The sequence below is a fragment of the Ricinus communis genome, chromosome 9 (genome assembly GCF_019578655.1).
Source record: "Ricinus communis isolate WT05 ecotype wild-type chromosome 9, ASM1957865v1, whole genome shotgun sequence".
NCBI lineage: Eukaryota > Viridiplantae > Streptophyta > Magnoliopsida > Malpighiales > Euphorbiaceae > Ricinus > Ricinus communis.
The window spans coordinates 13,523,252-13,544,613 of record NC_063264.1 but is presented as its reverse complement, the minus strand read 5'-3'; the positions used below and the strand labels follow the sequence as shown (position 1 = coordinate 13,544,613).

Below are 21,362 nucleotides of genomic sequence, written 5' to 3'. Positions count from 1 at the left end.
TCAGATTATTGAGACGACGTTTGCAGGCAGTTGAGGAGGAGGACAGAGTTACGGTTCAGGTTCAAGGAGCTGATGTGATGGAGAACCTCCACCCCCAGGCCGATGATGATCAAAGGACTATGTACGATTTTGCTCGACCCTCTTTAGATGGGACGAAAACGAGTATAGTCAGACCTGCTATAGCGGCCAACAATTTTGAGATAAAGGCCAATGTTATCCAGATGATACAACAAAGCGTGCAGTTTAGAGGATTGCCTAGCGAGGATCCCAATGCACATATCTCCAACTTTTTGGAGATTTGTGACACATTCAAAATAAATGGAACAACTGATGATGCCATTCAGCTGAGATTGTTTCCATTTTCCTTGAGGGACAGAGCAAAGAGATGGCTGCAATCTCTTCCACAACAGACGATCACTACTTGGAAGGCGTTGGTCGAAAAATTTTTATATAAGTATTTTCCTCCCGCTAAAACTGCTAAACTTAGAAATGACATATCTTCTTTTGTGCAGTTTGATGATGAAAGCATGTACGATGCATGGGAGAGATTTAAAGATCTTTTGAGATGCTGCCCACATCACGGATTACCAGTGTGGATGCGAGTTGAGACCTTCTACAAATGGGTTGAACCTTGCAACGAGGCAGATGGTGGATCTTTGCGGTGGCTAAGCGATAAGGCCGGCGGGCTCGAGAACTTGATAGAGGAAATGGCCATGAACAACTATCGTTGGCAATCCTCTAGGGCCGAGCCGGAAGGCAGGGAGTGGTCAACCAAGTGGGTATGCGATGGCCTTGGCAGCTCAAGTGGAGCTTCTAGCTAAGAAGATCGACCAACTCCGGTCGGTTCATGCAGTGACGTTGGGCTGCGAGTTTTGTGGTGGCCCACATTACAGTGCGAACTGTACTACGAGAGGTATGTTTGCTTCATCTTCTACTAGTTTTCCATCTAATTCTGCTATATCTTCTGATGTTGAACAAGTTGATTATATGGGGAATGCCCCAAGGCAGCAGAATAACCCTTACAGTAATACATACAACCCTGGATGGCGCAATCATCCCAATTTCAGTTGGAGGAACAATAATGCCCAGGGTCCGGCAGGTTTTCAAAGACTTCATCAATAACCACAGCAACAACCAGCTGGGCCTGCACAAGCTCCTCCTCCACAAGAAAAGAAGTCAAATTTAGAGGAGCTTATGATGAAGATTGTGACATCTACGGAAGCGAGATTCCGATGGTGATAGTGCACTTAGGAATCGCAGGGCCTCGATTCGAACTTGGAGACTCAAATTGGCCAAATTTCTAAGATGCTTTAAGAGAGACCTCAGGATGGCTCCTAGCACTCTGAGTCAAACCAGGGGCATTGCAAGGCTATCACCTTGCATTCGGGTAGAAATTAACGGTTCTTAGCCTTTGGCGTAAGGATAATACAATCGTGCAGTCGAGCCGTACTAAGGAAGGACCAGACCTTGAGGTGGTAGAGAATGAGAGAATGAAAGAATATAAGCAAAAGAGCCCTGTGCGGGAGCATCAGCCCCCGGTTCCATATCCTGCAAGGTTGTGGCAAGATAAGGTGGACAAGCAATACAGTAAGTTTCTTGACTTATTTAAGCAGCTGAAAATTAACTTACCTTTTGTTAAGGCAATTTCATAGATCTTGAAGTCATGAAGTTTTAAAGGAGATTTTGAGCAACAAGAGGAAGTTGGAGGATCTTGGTCAGGTGGTGCTTAATGAGGAGTGTTCAGCTATTCTCCAGAATAAACTGCCACTCAAAGACGACTCAATCCAAACATGAAAAAAGTGGTAAAGAAGGAGGTAATTAAACTTCTTAATGCAGGTTTAATATATCCCATTTCTAATAGTTCGTGGGTTAGTCCTGTGCAGGTTGTACCCAAGAAGGGAGGCATCACAGTGGTAAGGAATGAGAAGGATGAGCTGATCCAGGCTCGGATGGTAGCGAGCTTCCGAGGTTTGCATTGATTCACAAGTAGGCTTAATGATGCAACTCGGAAGGACCATTTCCCTCTTCCTTTTATTGATCGGGATGATTGAACATTTAGCAGTCACATGTTTTATTATTTTCTTGATGGCTTTTCAGTTACTTTCGATTCCTATTGCACAGGGACCAGAGACTACTTTCACCCTTATGGGACGTTTGCTTATAGGCGGATGCCATTCGGTTGTGCAATGCACCGACTACATTTCAGTGATTGCATGATGGCTATTTTGAGGACATGATTGAGGAGTCTATGGAGGTATTTATGGATGACTTTCTGTTTTTGGTAATTCTTTCTCTCTTTGTTTGGTAAACCTTGGTAGCATGTTAGCTAGGTGTATTGAGGCTAACTTGGTACTAAACTGGAAAAATGCCATTTCATGGTGAGAGGGGATTGTTTTGGGGCATAAGATCTCTCGGTACGGGATGGAGGTGGATAGAGCTAATGTAGAAGTAATATCTAGCTACCTCCTCTAGTTACATTAAAATTTATTAGGAGTTTTACGGGCCATGCGGGAGGTTTTATAGGAGATTTATTAGAGATTTCTCTAAGATTGCTAGGCCTCTTACTCAATTGTTAGTTAAAGATGTACCTTTATTTTTGATGATGATGTTATGTACTGAAAGTTGGTTTAAGAAACTTGATTCACAACCCCAATCATGGTTTCTCCCGATTGGGGCTGCTTTTGAACCTGATGTGCGATGCTAGTGATTATGCAGCTTGAAGCCGTGCTTGGACAGAGGATTGAAAAGAAGTTCCAACCCATTTACTACAATAGCAAGACTTTGACGGGAGCCTAGGAACACTACACCACCACAGAGAAGGAGTTATTGGCTGTTGTTTACACCTTCGACAAGTTTAGATCATACCTCGTTCTCTCCAAAACCATTGTCTTCACGGACCACTCGGCGTTGAGGTACTTATCCTCAAAAATGATGCGAAACCCAGATTGATTCTAGGGATCTTTTCTTGTACTGTGAATTTGATGCCTAGATCAAGGATAAGAAGGGCGCGGAGAATCGGCAATGGACCATTTATCGAGATTGGAAAATCCTCACTTGGATGCACTTGATGAGACGGCCATAGACAATCGATTTCCAAAAGAACATTTATATGTCACTCAGGTATACACTGATACTCCCTGGTTTTCAGATTACACTAACTATTTGGTTGCTAGGGTTCTACCAAAGGGTATGACTTATCGCCAAAAGAAGAAATTCTTTGTCGATTTGAAATACTATATTTGGGAAGATCCCTTTTGTTTAAAGTATGTGCAAATCGTGTGATTCGGCCGTCATAGTATATGGCGAGGAGACTCTCCAAATATTGAAGCACTGCCATGAGGGACCCAACGGAGGTCATCAAGTAGCAAACCATACAATGAGGAAGGTGCTAGAGGCAGGGATTCTATTGGCCTACGCTCTTCCAAGATGCACGGAAATTTGTTCAGTTTCAGGACCCTTGCCACAGGTAATATCTCTTCTCGTGATAAGATGCCCCAAACTGGTGTGCAAGTAGTTGAGATTTTTGATGTTTGGGGCATCGACTTCATGGGACCCTTTCCCTCTTCGTATGGTAATAAGTACATTCTGGTTGCCACTGACGATGCCAGGGTTGTCTGCAGGTTCCTTAAGCGATTGTTTGCTAGGTTTGGCATACCTAAGGCGCTTATTAGTGATAGAGGAACACATTTCTGCAATGCCCAATTAGAGAAAGTACTTAAGCGGTACGGAGTTACTCATCGATTCTCTACTCCCTATCACCCCCAGACTAGTGGGTAGGTTGAGGTAACTAATAGGGGTATTAAACGTATTTTAGAGAGAACCGTTAGTACCAGTAGGAAGGACGGGACTCTTAAGTTAGATGATGAATTATGGGCGTTTAGGACTACTTTTAGGACATCTATAGGTTTTACGCCCTATCGCCTTGTTTATGGAAAGTCATATCATTTGCCTGTTGAGTTAGAGCATAGGGCACTTTGGGCCCTTAGAACTTGTAACTTTGATATTGATTCTGCAGGTAAGGAGCGACAATGGCAGCTGAGTGAGCTAGATGTGTGGCGCCAGCAGGCATACAAAAACTCCTCAACTTACAAAGCAAGGACTAAGAAATGGCATGATCAAAGGATTCGTGAGCTTAAGGAGTTTCAGGTTGGGGATCGAGTGTTGCTTTACAACTCTCGCCTTCGTCTGCTTCCGGAAAGTCAGAGACTCGCTGGTCTGGACCATTTCAAATCGGACAAGTCTTCCCATATGGAGTGGTAGAGTTGCATCATCCAGAGAAGGGAAACTTCAAAGTGAACGGCCATCGGCTAAAGCGATACCATTGTAACTCGTTGGATAGTGAGCAACGAGTTGACCTGGCTTTGTATGCACAGGAAGGGTGATCCGAATGAGTCAAGCTTAAGACTCTGCAAATAAGCACTTCTGTACATTCGACTTGGATTATACTTTTATGTTTTTAATTAGTTGTGATTGTTTCATCATTTTCATTTGACTTTATTATAGTTGCTTAACAGTAATTAGGGTTTTTAATTTTTCGGACTTATATAATTGGAGAGGACGGACTCTTCCGTTTGACCATATCTACTTGTTTTATGATCTAATTACATGCATATATGTGTTAATTACAGGTAGGGGGCAAGGTGACTCGAGATGGCAAAGGATAGCCCAGAAACACTCCGTTTCACCACGGTTTCCGTGGCCATCACGGGCTAGAACACCAGTCGCGGTCGAGGAGCACGTCCAGAGTCAAGCCCGTGTTGAAGGATAAAGAATAATTTGTCACGGCTTCTGAAGGCATCACGGGATAAAACCCCATGTCGTGCTCATTAGCACGGCCGTGCCATTGCCCGTGCTAAGGTGCATCACAAGAAGGCTAAAGGCTCGGCCGAGTCCCAGCTGCAGTGGGTCAAGACGGCTCTTACCCTCACCTGCGTCGAACACGTTCCTATAAGAAGGAGGCCTCCGAAAATTTTGCTTCCCTTTAGTTTTTCTTAGCTCAAAGGTGTTGTTCTTATACCCTTATCTCACCCTTCTCACTTTCCTCAGCGAACTCAGGTAACTCCCTTCATTTGTTGCCTTATATTTTTTTTATTATGATTTGACTTCTATTTTATACATATACTCTTGTTAGGACATGCTAGGATATCTTGGTGGCTTTATATTATAACCATATGACCTTGGTTAGGTTAATTTACATTAGTTGTTGTGTTTGTGGTGTAGTCGATTATGAAAATGATAAGTGTGGGGTTTTGGTGGAAATAAAATGTGCCTACAGCATGCAAAGCATGAATAATGTTTAGACTTAAATTGTAATTGCTGGTTCATGATAAATTAGATTGGTATGTATCGGTTTATTAGTTTATACAAGTTTTTGGTTAGTCGAATTATAATCATTATGCTGTTAATTCGGTAGATTATTTCTTTCATTAACTTGAATTCTTACAAAAAAACTAATAATTCATTGCATTAGGTGATATGACGAACCGCGATAAATCTCGTAGAAAGCAACTGAAACGCATCGCTACCAAAGAAGCGATCGTGGTGAAGGAACGCCTTCCTCCACAAAGGCCGTAACCAAAGACCAGACTTCCACCTCCACCACACAATAGCAAATAGTCCGACTCTAAAGCACTGCTATGAATCCATCCACACCGGCCGTCATCCATTGTGGACATTCCCTAATGCGACAATGAAAGTAGATTCCAAGTCATGAGATGGAAGCAAGTGATGGCGGGCCGTTGCATAGACTTTACATCCCTAGAGAGAGTGGGATTGGCTCAAGATATGCACACACCGTCGAGACTCGCCAGATGCGAGATTCTTTGACATCATTGAGCCAACCTACCGTGAGCTTACGATCGAAGTTCCTCAAAGACCTTCTTCCCGCAGAACAGATCACAAACTGGCATCAACCTCGATGCAATTTATTTCAGGCTTGGGGAAGGGAGTTCTCGATGTCGGTCCCACAATTTGGCATGCATTTGGGATTATGGACTAAACAAGAAATCTCGGGGGAGGAGTATCGGGGATGTCTCTACATCCACCCAATTTCATATGACGCCATGTGGGACTCATTGGTAATGAGGCCGAAAACATACTACCCAAGGTGTCTAAGGCCTCTAGCCTACCTGACCATCTCCGCTACATTCATACCCTACTAGCTTACACCATTACAGTCGAGGGGACAGCTGGGGTACCACACGATCGATGTCTTTATTCTCCGGGCTATGCAACATCGGAAGAAGCTAGACTTGGGATATTTATTGGCTCGCCAAGTCCTTTCATTTATAGTAGACGCCCTAAGAAGATGCATTGTTGTTTCGGTCCAGATGTGACTAGGTTAGCCAAGAGATCGAATGTATTGGACGACTCGTCTCTGAACTTTCAAATATTGGTGACATGACACCACTAGGGATCGATGATGATCAAACATGCATGATCACGGCCACTAGACATCCACATGGTATTGAATATAGGCTCGTGAGCACAATAGCCGGGAAGCTAGAGAGGCGCGGCTAGAGGAGCCCAACATCCGTCGGCCGGGATCCCGATGTTAGGATTCCTAACCAAGCTACAGTGTTTATGCCCTCATCCGGAGCCTCATCCTCTCATTCGCACATCGAGCATTCGACTGCTATGGCCGACCGTCTAGATCGAGTCTGCGATCTACAACAAAGCAGTAGATATCGAGTTTGTGCGGTTTCAAGAAGAAACGAAGGCACAACAAGGGCTTGAACAGATACTCAACAGCTCTTGAGTGGTTTAGAAAGACAGCCACCCGCATGAGACTTCATAGTAGTGCGATTCAAAAGATGGCAGAGGTCGGAGCACAAAATCGGTACTCATTGATGATATGGAGTTTGATTTGGCAACATGCTTCACGGACCGATCCACCACCGCCACCTTCCTCAAAGTAAATTTCCCGCCTCAACTTCCAAAGCAGATCCAACCAAAGTGAGGATACACCATCGGACTCCTAGCAAAAAAAAAATTTGTGATATTTTCCTCCTTTTTCTTTATTTTTTTTTATTTTCTTTCAATTTATTATCTCCTTTTACTTTCTTGCTTGTAGCTTGCTTAATTTTATGTTATTTCCTTGCACTTGTCTGTTTATGCTAAGTAGAACACTATGCCTTTTTAAATAATAAAAAAAAAATCAGCATGATCTTCCATAACCATAATGTGTGAATCATATGCTTCCTCGATTATCTCTCTAACACCGTGATGTTATGCTAAAATGTGGGATAGGTACCTACCGATGTTGTGCCTATCTTGAGTTTTGTTTTAATTATGTAGTTGATGACTTTTTCTCCTTTGAATGGATTCCCTTATAGCTTTTATCGAACCTTGTTGGGAAGAAGGCAATGAATAAATCTCTTAACTACAATCCAGCCCGTAAAACTGGTATTTTTCTTAATTCTTCCATATTACTTTATCTTAGATATAGAACACCGTTAATATTGCCGCTTATTATCAGGATTGACTGTTTAAACTTTGGGTTGAGGATTCATGCAATTTTAACCCACTCAAATGGTGAGATTTTGAGCCAATTGGTGCATCACTATTATGCTCCCTTTTCTTTCATTAGTGAGCATTTTATGAATCTCGCTTCTAGAACTTGCTTTACGATATCTGTTGAGATTACATGAATTGTCAATAATCGTGAGATGATTTGGGCACTTAGGATTTACACAATTTGGCCAAAAAGCCTAACTCGCTTTTCCCTTAGTAAACCAATTTTGAGCCTTAGCCATTCCTTTCGTGATAATAATAACAGTGACACTCATTGTATCACTTCTATTCATTTGACCATTCTTTCTACCATTGTTGCTGGAAATTATATAAGTTATGCTGCATTTTACTTTGGATCAATCTGCATTCATATATTTCACTAAGTTGCTAGATTTTTCATAGATGCTCCCTTCAATTATTGTATGTGTCAATAACCAACACCTCCTACATAAGCTGTTGTAATATATATACATAGTATATATATATATATAAAAAAAAAGAAGAAGAAGAAGAAAGTATTAATTTAGTTCATTTCGAGCATCATCTTATTTTTAGAGCAACTTAGTGTTCATTTTGGTACAGCACTTAATCCTTCGTTACTTTCTTGCATTACTTGCTTAACTTCCAGCAACTTGTAGCCTACTTTCCATATTTATACATACCTTACCTTAACCCCATTACAACCTGGCTCAAGACCCTTTGATCATGATTATTGATTATTTCGTAGTAGTGGAGATTGAATCCATAAGCAAGCCTATGATAAGCACTTTTTTTGTATTTTTGCGTTGAGAGCTTGGCGATCTTCTTTCACCTATATACACTTGTGTGTTTTGAGTGACATCTTGTGAGGCATGGTTCTCAATTTCTCAATTTCTCAATTTAGATGGTTTATCATTTTAACTTTAGCAACTTTATTAAGTTTGTTCTCTCTATTAAGGATTTAGTGATTTGGGGATTTTGGAAAAAATCATTACGGAGTTTTGAAATTTGTTTTGAGCTAACCTCCTGCAATGCATTTGATCGAGTTATTTGGTATCTGTAACACCCGGAATTTTTATATATTTAATAATGAGTTTTTATTTAAGTTAATTTTAGCTTCATTATTATTGGGTTTAATTTGAAATGATTTAATGAAAAATTTAATATTAATCAAATAAATGAGTTATTTTCTATACCCAATTAGTTTGAAATTTTAAGAAATTATTCAAGTAAATTATTTGAGAAATGATTATATTTTGGTTATTCAAATTTTTTTTTTCTTTTTTCCAAATGCATATTTATATAAGTAAAATTATATATTGGAATATTTTGGAAGAAATTATAAAGGATGTTTTAATAAAAGAATTTTGGGAAAATTGGTACTATAATTGATTAGTAGTATTAAATTTTGAGTTGGAAATTGATTATTTAATTTAATTGTGTGTTAGGACTAAATTGAAAATTTATTTTGGAATAAGGATTAAAAGTATAATTTTATTTTTATGGGGTTTTATTGGAAATTTGTGAGCTTGGTATTTTTGTAAATAAATATGTCAGTCAGGGGTATTTTTGTAATTGTGTATTTTCAATAATTCGGTTTTGGCCCAAATTGGAATTCTGCGGGATGAAATTGTAAGTAATTAAGAAAGTTGAGGGACCAAATTGTAATAAGAAAAGTTCAGGGGTCAAATGTCGATATTGAAAGGAAAGAAATCGGGAAGAAAGGAGAGAGAGAGAGAGAGCATGAAGAGAGAGAAGGGACGCCATGCGCCTATAACTGCCGGGGCGCGGAGCCGACCACGACGCAGGCCGGGCGAAGGGGCCGGGCGGCGGCAGCAAATAGCCCACGGCTGTGGAAGAAAGGCCAAGGCGGCTTCCAGCGGTTTCCTACCGCTTCAGTTGTTGGCGTACCGAGTTGGGTGGCGATCGGCCCTCGAGGGCTCTTTCCGCGCAGCGGCGACGCTCGGGTGGCCGGAGTTGCAAGATCCGGCAAAGTGAAACTTAGAGTGGCGTACCGCGTTTTGGGCTTTTCCGTACGAGCTCCCGTGGAGGATGGACGATCGGAGGACATATCCCGACTCTCCTCACCAAGCTTTGCATTGGCACCGGTTTGGTGGCGATCGGGCTTCGCTTGCGAATCGACTACCGTGATTGTCCGTAGAATCTCTCCGGATGATCGGGTGTCGGATCGAAAAATCGGGCGGGGATCGCCGCTGGCCGTCAGGAGTCCGATGGTGTGTCCGATCGCTGATCTGACCATGAGCGAGGCGAGTCGACCGACCGCCCTTGCAATTTTCTAGCCGCTGATCTTAGAAATCCTTGATTTTAAATTTGTCTCTATTGGATTATATTGAGTATTTGATGATTTTTGTGAGTCAAAAATATTTGTCCGTGAGTTGGCCTCGCCATAGTCGTATTTTAGCCGTGGCGAGTCGGAAATAGTGAAGTTTGGGGACCCGACTCCTATTGTTTGAATCGTTAAGTATTTGAAGTGTTCTTCCGGCAGTCTTGGACCCGCTTTTACGGGGGGTAGTGTTCGTGTTGTAGGGAGGTTCACGGATTTCTAGAGAATTTTCCCGAGTCGAGATTCTTAGATACCCCAGGAGTCTAGACCTAGGATTAATGATCGATTGTTTCAAAGATTTTGATAAATTTTTTCCGTGATTAGATGATTCGTCTGCTCGCTCTGCCCAACCGAGGCACCGGAGCGAGCTAGGAGGTCGCCTAACTCGTGAGTTAAAGTCATTTAATCTTTGCGCTATCATAGTCCGATTTTAATATGCTATTTAGAATTTGTGCTTAATATGATTATTAGTATCGCAAAATAAATGATTTCACTTGATTATTAATATTTGAAATAATATAAATATTATTATTAGTATGTTATAATAAGATAAACGTTATTATTTTTCCCTCACAAATTGCACGTACCGCTTTACCTTAAATCTTTAATCTTTATTTCCGATATGTGTTGGTTGAGTTCATTAGATAATGATATTTATTATATGTGATGATTGTGTCTTGGAAAACATGGCTTGTAGAACATGCCACTGATGGGTTACATCGATCCAATGATCATGGACATGTAATAAGATTTTCATGGGTTTGCCCTGGTCGAGCATGGCTCTCTGGGCTGATTTGTGTAAATTCACGGAGGTAAGGTCCCTGGTCGAGCATTGCTCTCGGGGCTACCGGCTTATTTGGATACTTCTGACCAGACGGAGGTAAGGTCCCCGGTCGAGCATTGCTCTCGGGCGCCAGTCTTATTGGATTAAGAGAGCCGAATGGCTACTAGATTTCTTATTTGGATATTTAAGTGACTGACCGGAGGTAAGGTTCCTGGTCGAGCATTGCTCTCGGGGCGCCACTCTTATTGGATTAAGAGAGCCGAATGGCTACTAGATTTTGGGGTTTAGGGTTCTACTGAGCCACTCGTCCCGTAAAAGTAAATATATATTTTTATTTATTTATTTATTTATTATGGTATTTGATTATAATGTGATTTGTATTTACGTGCATGGTTGATATTTTGATTCGAATGATTAATAAGGAAATAGTAGGGTATGATTATAGTATGGTTTGATATACCTGATTTGAATAATCTATGTTTTCCGAGAAGAAGCAATAGTCCCTAGATTATTTGATTTTAACTCACTCTCTAGACCCATACCTCCATTTATGTTTTTTTCGGATTCGTGACCTAGTTCTCCGCGACTCTTATTCAAAGAATCCGACTCCTTCATCATCGGGTGATGTATTTGATTTGGTATGTAAATTGGTAAATCTTAGATTCTCCACAGAGTAATAGTAGATGTATCGGTTGTAAATTTTCCGAGTTTCAGTCTCGCCTAGTTTTTCCCAAGGCATCAAGTATTTATGTAGAATGTAGCTATTAAGATAATTTGTGGTTTTAATAATATTAATTTGAGATGAGATTTGTTTAAGTCAGTGAGTGTCAGGCTTACTACGGGTTTCGGTGGCCTTACGCCTACCCATTCTCTAGTGCCGGTCACGGGCCCACGGGTGGGGTCGTGACAGTATCTGTTTGAGGAGTGAGTTGTAAATTGCTTGAGGACAAGCAAAAGTTTAAGTATGGGGTAATTTGATAAGCATCATAATACACATGTTTTCATGCCCAATTGTTTACATTTTTTATGCATGATTATCCCGTTTTATGCTAGAATCACATGTCTTTTGTTTCCTTCCTCATTTCAGGTCATTTTCGAAGGACATCATCAGTAATCGAGGGACATACATGTGATTACGGACCAAAATCCATCAGATTGGGCGAGGAGTAGCACCCAGAGGGTTGAGCACGGCCTGGACTCCGGCCGTGCTGAATTACCAAGAGGCTATCCCCAATTGTGCCATTTCAGCACGACTTCCGTAGCCACAACGGACATTCTATCAGATCCGAAATTCTATCTATGTGATCATTTTATTCATATTTTTTATGCTTCCTTTTCTAATCTCTTTATAGTATGATTTTGTTATTTTATTTGTGGAGCATTAAAACGAGTGTTGATTGAAAGCGCATGGAAAAGATAATTATAGGCACCGATCCAATTCGTGGAAAAATGCGGAGAAAGAAAATTAGTTGAACAAGTATTCATATCATTCTCTGAATGATTGCGGACGAGTCTTTTAGGGGAAAGAGGGAACGATGAGAATTGAGGCATAACCAAATATTACGTTCAGGATTTGCACCATTAAAGTCTCCATCATTCCTTGTTTTCCTAGGCATGAGGACTCCTAATGACACAAGGATTGGTGTAATATAATAAACTAGTTTAGGTCATATGCTATTATGCAGGCCCATGCGAATTTTCTATTATTTTTATTAAGCTAGCTCTTAAAAATTTGAGACTATAAGAGTTGTTGACCAGTCAGCTACTCTGTAGTTCTTGATTTGACTTTAGTTTATTCATCTTTCTTTATTTATATATTCATATTTTAGCTTCTAGTTTCTTCTTCTTATAGAATAAAGGCTTTTGCACTATAAGAACCGCATGCAACCGAATACTTGAGGCTAGTGAGCATACTATTTCTAATTTCTACCTTGGGGGAGATCAAGTTTTGGGTTCGTATAAGAACTTTGCAGACTGATCAAGACTTGCTCTAGCAAACATAGATTTATCACTCATGTCCTTCCTTACTTTTGTGCTCTTTGTCTACCCTTGTGTTTAAATCAATTCTCTTTTATCCTTATGTTTAAATAAATTATTTTTTATCCTTATGCTTAGCCATGTGGAAGAGAATAAATAACTTATGATTTCTTTCCTAATTGGATCTGAAATCCTACCTATGTTCTCATTTTGTTCATTTCTTTTGTGCCTCTTTGTCTAATCTGTGTCAACTATGATGCTTTGGTTTTATTTGGGGTGCATAAATGCGAGTGTTGAGTGACTGCTCATGGAAGAGGCAATCATAGGCACCGATCCAATGCTTGTACAAATGGGAAGAAAGAAAATTAGATGATCAGTATTAACATCATTCTCCAAAGGATCGTGGACAAATCTTTTGAAAGAAAGAGGGACTGACGAGAATCGAGGCACACCTAAATATTTCATTTCAGGATTTGCACTATTAGGATCTCCATCATTTCTTGTTCCTCTAGACATGAGGACTCTTGATGACATAAGAATTGACCCATACGAATTATCCCTTGTTTTCGTTAAGCTGGCTAATAAAATTTGGGACTATGAGAGTTGTTGGCCAGTCAACTCCTCTCTGGTTCTTAATTTGACTTTAGTTTATTCATCCTCCTTTATTTGCTTATTCATATTTAGCTTCTAGTTTATTCTTCTTATGGAATGAGGACTTCCGCACTGTGAAAACTGCATGTAACGAATATTTAAGCCTAGTGAGCATATTATTTCAGTTTTCTACCTTGTAGAGAATTAAGTTATTAGCTCTTCCAAGAACATTGCAAACTTATGAAGACTCGCACTAGCAAACCTAGACTTATCTCTCACGTCCTACTTTTTATTTTTTTATTCTTTATCTACCATTGTGTTTAAATCAATTCGATTTGATCCTTACGCTTAGCCATGGACGAGAATAAAGAACTTGCAATTTCTTTTCTTATCAGATACGAACTCCTATCTAGGTTCTTATATTTTTGTTTATTTTGTTCTTCTCTTTTTAATCTATGTCTAGTATGATGGTTTGGTTTTATTTGGTGAGTATAAATATGAGTGTTGAGTTAAAGCGCATGGAAGAGGCAATCGTAGGCATAATGCTTGGACAAATTCAAAGAAAGAGAATTAGGTGATAGAGTATTGATATCATTCTCTCAATGATCGTGGACAATTCTTTTGGAGGAAAGAAGGAATGCCAAGAATCGAGGCATGCCCAAATATTCCGATCCAAGATTTGCACTATTGGGATCTCCATCATTCCTTGTTACTCTAGGAACGAGGACTCTTGATGAAACAAGGATTGGCATAAGGAATCATGGGAATGCAGTTGACAACATTGACTGGTGGCATTGGGCTTAGCTTGATGATCAAGCAGGACAAGCCATAAATCCACATGCGGGAGAAATCATATTTTCTTTTTGAATTAATCCAAGCATACTACAACAAGAAATGCGAGCGCTTTGATTTTTAGAACGCATATAATAAAGTAATTTAGGTCATTCTATTATTAGGTAGGCCCATGTGAATTTTCTTGTATTTTCGTTAAGTTGGCTCATAAAATTTAGGACTACGAGAGTTGTTGATCTTACACTTAGCCATATGGGAAAGAACAATCAACTTTTGATTTCTTTCTGTATCGAATCTGAGATCCTATCTATGTTCTGATTTAATTCATTTTCTATTGAGTTAAAGTGCATAAAAGCGGTAATCATAGGCACCAGTGCAATGCTTGGACAAATGTGAAGAAAGAAAATTAGTTGATATAGTATTGATATCATTCTTCGAATGATAGTAGACGAATCTTTTGGAGGAAAGAGGGAACGGCGAGAATCCTAGCATGCCCTAATATTATGATTCAAGATTTGCACCATTGGAATCTCCATTATTCCTTAATCCTCTGTGCACGAAGAGTCCTGATGACACAAGGATTTGTATAAGGAATCATAGGAATGCAATTGACAAGCTTGCCCGGTGGAATTGTGATTTAGCTAGATGATCAAGCAGGAATAGATGTAAATCCACGGGCATAAGGGAGAAGTCATGTTATTTTCAATTAATCCAAGTACAATACAAGCGGTAATGCGAGCATTTTAATATTTGGGATGCATATAATAAAGTAATTTAGGTCGGCGTGTTATTAAGTAGGTCCACAAAAATTTCTCCTTATTTTTATTAAGCGGCTCCTAAAATTTGGGACTAGTTTATTCATCTTTCTTTATTCATTTATTCATATTTAGGTTCTAATTTCTTCTTCTTATGGAATGAGGGTTTTTGCACTATAAAAACCATATGCAATTGAATACTTGAGGCTAGCGAGCATAATATTTCAATTTTCTACCTTGTAGGAAATCAGGTTATGGGTTCTTTCAAGAACTTTGCAGACTTATCAACACTCACGCTAGCGAGCATAAACTTGTTACTCACATCCATGTGCGCGTTTTGATATTTGTGAGGCATATAATGAAGTAAATAAGGTTCAAGTGTGATTAGGTACGCCCACAAAAAGTTTCCCTTGCTTTTGTTAAGGAATTATGGGAATGTAATTGATAAACTTCATTGGTGGCATTGGAGCATGACTTGATGATCAAGCAGGATGACAGACAAATTCGTGATAGAGAAATCATATTACTTTCGATTAATCCAAGGGGGAATATGTACATTTTTATATTTGGACACATATGATGAAGTAGTTTGGTCAGAGTGTTATTAGATAGACCCATGTGAATTTTTCTTTTTTTTCATTAAGTTGCCTCATAAAATTTGGGACTATAAGAGTTGTTTGCCAGTCAACTCCTCTCTCGTTCTTGATTTGACTTTAGTTTATTCATCTTACTTTATTTAATTATTCATATTTAGCTTATATTTCCTTCTTTTTATGAAAACTGCATGCAACCGAATATTTGAGACTAGTGAGTGTATTATTTCAGTTTTCTACTTTCCAGAGAATTAAGTTATGGGTTCTTTCAAGAACTTTGCATAATTATGAAGATTCACACTAGCGAACCTAGTGTTATCGCTCATGTCCTTCCTTTCTATTATGTTCTTTGTTTACCATTGTGTTTAAATCAATTCGATTTGATCCTTATGCTCAGCCATGAAAGAGAATAAAGAACTAGCAATTTCTTTCCTTATAGGATACAAAATCCTACCTATATTCTCATTTGTTCATTAGTTGGCATGATAAGTATATGTTTGGAAGTGCGAGTCTTCATCAATCCGCAAAGTTCTTGTATGAACCCAAAACTTGATTTCCCACAAGGTAGAAAAGGAAAATAGTATTCTCACTAGCCTCAAGTATTCAGTTGCATGCGGTTTCTATAGTGTGAAAGCCCTCATTCCATAAGAAGAAGAAACTACAAGCTAAATATGAATAAATAAATAAAGAATGATGAATAAACTAAAGTCAAATCGTAAACCAAAGAAGAGTTGACTGGTCAACAACTCTCGTTGTCCCAAATTTTATGAGCCAGCTTTACGGAACCAAGAGAGAATTCACGTGGGCCTACCTAATAATACTCCGACCCAAATTACTTCATTGTATGCATCCCAAACATCAAAATGCTCACATTCCTGCTTGTATTATACTTGGATTAATTGAAAACAACATGATTTCTCCCTTACACGCATGGATTTACATCTTATCTTGCTTAATCATCAAGTCACGCCCAAGTCCACCAGCAAAGCTTGTCAATTGTGTTCCTATGATTCCTTATGCCAATCCCTGCATCATCAGGAGTCCCCGTGCCTAGAGGAACAAGGAATGATTGAGATCCCAATAGTGCAAAGAATTAGAATATTTGGGCGTGTCTCGATACTTGGCGTTCCCTCTTTCCTCCATTACATTCCTCTATAATTACTTGGAGAATTATATCAATACTCTATCAACTAATTTTCTTCCTTCACATTTGTCCAAGCATTTCATCGTTGCCTATGATTGCCACTTCCACGCACTTTAACTCAATACTCGTGTTTATGCTCACCAAATAAAATCAAACCATCATATTAAACATAGATTAGAAAGGGACGAATAAAAGAAATGAAGAAATGAGAGCATAGGTAGGATTTTGGATCTAGTAAGAGAAGAAATTGCAAGTTCTTTATTCTCTTCCATATGACTATGTGTAAGGATCAAATGATATGCTCACTAGCCTCAAATATTCAGTTACATGTGATTTTCATAGTGCAAAAGTAGTCATTCCATATGAAGAAGAAACTACAAGCTAAATTTGAACAAATAAATAAATAAAGATGAATAAATTCACGTGGGCCTATCTAATAATAGTCTAGCCTAAATTACTTCATTATATGTGTCCTATCAAATCGCTTGCATTCCCACTTGGATTAATATAGAGAAACATGGTTTCACCCTTATAAGGATTTGTCCCCTTAATCCCATTGATAAAACTTGTCAATTGTGTTCCCATGATTTCTTACACTAATCTTTATATCATCAAGAGTCCTCATGCCCAGAGGAACAAGGAATGGTGGAGATTCTAATGGTGCAAAACCTGAATCAGAATATTGGAGCATGTCTCGATTCTTGTCGTTCCCTCTTTCCTCTAGAAGATTCATCTGCGATCATTCGGAGAATGCTATTGATACTCGATCAACTTCATTATATGCGTCTTAAACATCAAAAGGTGCATATTCCCACTTGGATTAATCAAAAGCAACATAATTTCTCCATCATGCGAATAGATATCTGTCTCGTCTTGCTTGATAATCAAGTCAAGCTACAATACCACTAATGAAGCTTGTCAATGAAGTTCCTATGACTCCTTAATGAAAAGAAGAAAAAATTTGCATGGGCATACCTAATAATACTTGGGCCTAATATGCTTCATTATATGCCTCCCCAAGCATCAAAATGCACACATTCCCACTTCCATTAACTGAAGGCAATATGATTTCTCCCTTACGCGCGTGGATTAGCATCTCCTGCTGTTTGATCATCAAGTCCCACCCTAGTGCCACCGATCAAGCTTGTCAATTTCATTCCCATGATTCCTTAATGAAAAATAAGGGAAATTTTAAGTGGGCGTATCGATTAACACTTTGGCCCAATTGACTTCATTATATGCCTCCCAAACTACAAAACTCCGTCATTCTCGGTTGGATTAACAAAAAGCAACGTGATTTTATGTGGGTGGATTATCATCTCGTCCTGCTTGATCATCAAACCAAGCCCCATTGCCATTGGTCAAGCTTATCAATTGCACTCCCACAAGTCCTTACGTTAATCCTTGTGTTATTGAAAGTCCTCATGCCTTGAGGAAGAAGGAATGATGAAGATCCCAAAGGTGCAATCCTGAATTGGAATATTTGGGTGCGCATTGATTCTCTTCATTTGAAGATTTATATCAATACTCGTTCAACTAATTTTCTTTCTTCGTTTTATCCAAACATGGGATCGGTGCATACGAGTGCCACTTCCATGCGCTTTCACTCAAGACTCATGTTTCTACTCCCCAAATAAAAACAAACTATCATACTAGATAGAGATTAGAAAGAGAGACATAAAAGAAACAAATAAAATGAGAAAATAGGTAGGTTTTCGATCCGATAAGAAAAGAAATCACAAGTTCTTGGTTCTCTTCTATACGGCTAAGTGTATTATTCAAATCGAATGAACGACAAGTGTCGTGCCCATTTTTATTGATGCCAAATAAGGATGGGACTTAGAGGATGTGTGTTGATTATGGCACCGTGAATAAAATAACGGTAAAATATCGACATCTTATTCCTCGTTTAGATGACATGCTTGATGAGTTGCATGGTGCATGTATATTTTCTAAGATTGATCCTTAGAGTGGTTATCACCAAATTAGGATGAAAGATGTTGATGAATGAAAAACCATTTTTAAAATAAAATATGGTTTATATGAATGGTTAGTTATGCCTTTTGGATTAACTAATGCACCTAGTACTTTCATGATATTAATGAACCATGTTTTACGTGTATTCTTCTGAAAGTTTATTGTTGTGTATTTGGATGATATACTTGTGTATAGTAAGTCATTAAATTAACACATTAAGCATATGCATTTAGTATTAGAAGAGAAGGTTAAGGCAATCAAGGAGTTTCCTACACCTAAGTGTATTGGAGATGTTCGCTCATTTTTTCGTGATTTTATTACTGCACCATAAACCGAAGTAATCAAGAAGAGTGTGGGATTCAAGTGGGGAGATGCTAAAGAGAAAGTGTTTAACACGCTTAAAGATAAGTTAATTTTTGCCCCTTTACTTTCTTTGCCTAACTTTTCTAATACCTTTGAAATTGAATGTGATACTTCAAGTTTGGGGATGGGAGTCGTTCTTATGCAAGAAGGAAATCCAATTGCTTACTTTAGTGAAAAGCTAAATGAGGCAGCCTTGAAGTATCCACTTATGACAAGGAGATGTATGCATTAGTGAGAGCTTTACGAATATTGCAGCATTATATATAGCCTAAAGAGTTTGTGTTTCAACTGAACACGAACCTTTGAAGTATTTGAAGGGTCAACAAAAGCTTAACAAGCATCATGCAAAGTGGAATGAGTTTATCGAATCTTCTCCATATGTTAGAGGGTATAAACAAGGTAAGGAAAACATAGTTGCTGATACATTGTCTTGAAGGTATGTGCTTCTTAGCACTCTTGATGCTAAATTGCTTGGCTTTGAGTATATTAAAGATTTATATAACGATGACCATGATCTTACCAAGTTTTATCATGCATTTGAAAAGTTTACGTGTGAAAAGTACTATAGCCATAATGGATTCTTATTTAAGGATAATAAATTATGTGTACCTAAGAGTAGATTGCTTGAACTTTTAGTAATAGAAGCACATGAGGGTGGTCTTATGGAGCATTTTAGAGTTACTAAGACTTTAGATATTTTTACATTATCACTTTCATTGGCCAAACATGCACATAGATGTGCAAAGAATTTGTGGTAAGTGCATTGTGTGTAGACAAGCTAAGTTTAAATCTAAGCCTCTTATATTATATATACCACTACTTGTATCTAGTATGCCTTGGATTGATATTTCTATGGATTTTATTTTGGGTTTACCTAGGTCAAAACGTGGGAATGATTCTATTTTTGTGGTTGTAGATTGCTTTTTCTAAGATGGCATATTTTATTGCTTTTCATAAGACTAATGATGCACCACATATTGTTGTTTGTTCTTTAAAGAGATTGTTCGTTTACATGGTATGCGTAGATCTATTATTACTAATAGGGATGCAAAATTCCTTAGTTTTTTTTAAGGACTTTATGGGGTAAATTAGGAACTAAGTTATTATTTTCTACTACATGTCACCCCCAAACTGATGGTCAAACTAAGGTAATAAATCGCACTTTGGGTCAATTATTCCAAACATTGATTAAGAAGAATTTGAACGCTTGGGAAGATTGTTTGCCATATATTGAGTTTGCTTATAATTGTAGTGCATTTATCTACTCATTATTGCCCTTTTGAGATTGTTTATGGTTTTATTCCTTTGAGTCCATTGGATTTATCTCCTTTTAACCTTTGCATATAAGAGTTGGCTTAGATGGTCAAAAGAAGGTTTATTTTGTTAGGGCATTACATGAAAAGGTGCGCTTGATTCCTCGCAAGGCAGGAGGGAATGATGCGAATTCTACAAGCACAAGGAATCCTACTCCGACTAGGAATCCTACTTTCACTAGGAATTCTAGTCCCGTGAGGAGTCCTACTCCAGCTAGGAATCCTACTTCCACTAGGAATAGTCCACGAGGTCCTACTTCAACTAGGAATTCTTCTCCAGCTAGGAATCTTAATCCAATTAGATTGTAGACAAGCCACTCAAATATGATGGACCAATGACTAGAGCTCACATGAAAAAGGTCAAGGATGCTTTAGGAGTGTTCCTGAAGCAAGAGTTGAAGCTTGGGTTGGATATCCAAAGTCCAAGTGAGATTGGGCTTAATCAAGACAATGGGCCTCAAGATACTCTTATCCACTTAATTCAATAAATGGAGGCACGAACAAGTCAAAATAGGCCCAAATAAACAAGTCAAGCTATTTGGTATCCAATACTCAAACATGGGCCGCTTATTACATGTTACTTAAGCCCAAATGTCATGTTTTTTTATATGGGGTAGGGTTGGACGAATTTTAGGAGTATTTGTTCATTTAAAGGAGTCTTTTAATAGTTAGGAGTCTTGTTTTAAGTTATCCTTTTAGTTTAGGAGTTCTATTCCTAGTCTTATTGTTATTTGCTTCCTTATCATTATAGAATTAGGTGTTTTTAAGGCCTATATAAGATAGTACACATTTCTATGTAAAGGAAGTTGTTGAATATTGATTATTTTAGAGTTAATTCTCTTCTTTTATTCTTTATGAACTTAGTGAATTGATCAAGTGAAGGCTTGGTATGTTACAAATTTAGTTAATATAAACTTTTGTTTATGTTAAACAGCCTTTCATTCTTTATAATTAAGGTTCTTAAGTACAAGTTATATAAGGGTTTAGTTTGGAGTTGGAGTTTCTTTGCTTGATTATCCTTGGTGAAGACATCATTTGGTATTAGAGCTTTGGCTCATCAATCAAGTACATATCCTTTATTTTTTAGTTAATTGATTTTTCTTTACTGTAAAAAGAAAAATCTTATTCAGTTATTTTCTTCTTCTTTGTGATTTGTTTTCTTGTCTAGAGTATTTTTCTTATTCAATTTGTATTCCTTACTATTTTTAGAGTCCAATTCGTTTTCTTTCCTTTATTTC

General features: G+C 38.5%; 1 non-coding gene across 1 annotated transcript; it reads right to left on the bottom strand.

Annotated features, from left to right (window-relative positions):
• Nucleotides 1-479: 479 nt before the first annotated feature.
• LOC112536116 lies at nucleotides 480-586 on the bottom strand. The gene has a single exon (XR_003080180.2). It is a non-coding gene; the product is annotated as a small nucleolar RNA R71 (small nucleolar RNA).
• Nucleotides 587-21,362: the final 20,776 nt, after the last annotated feature.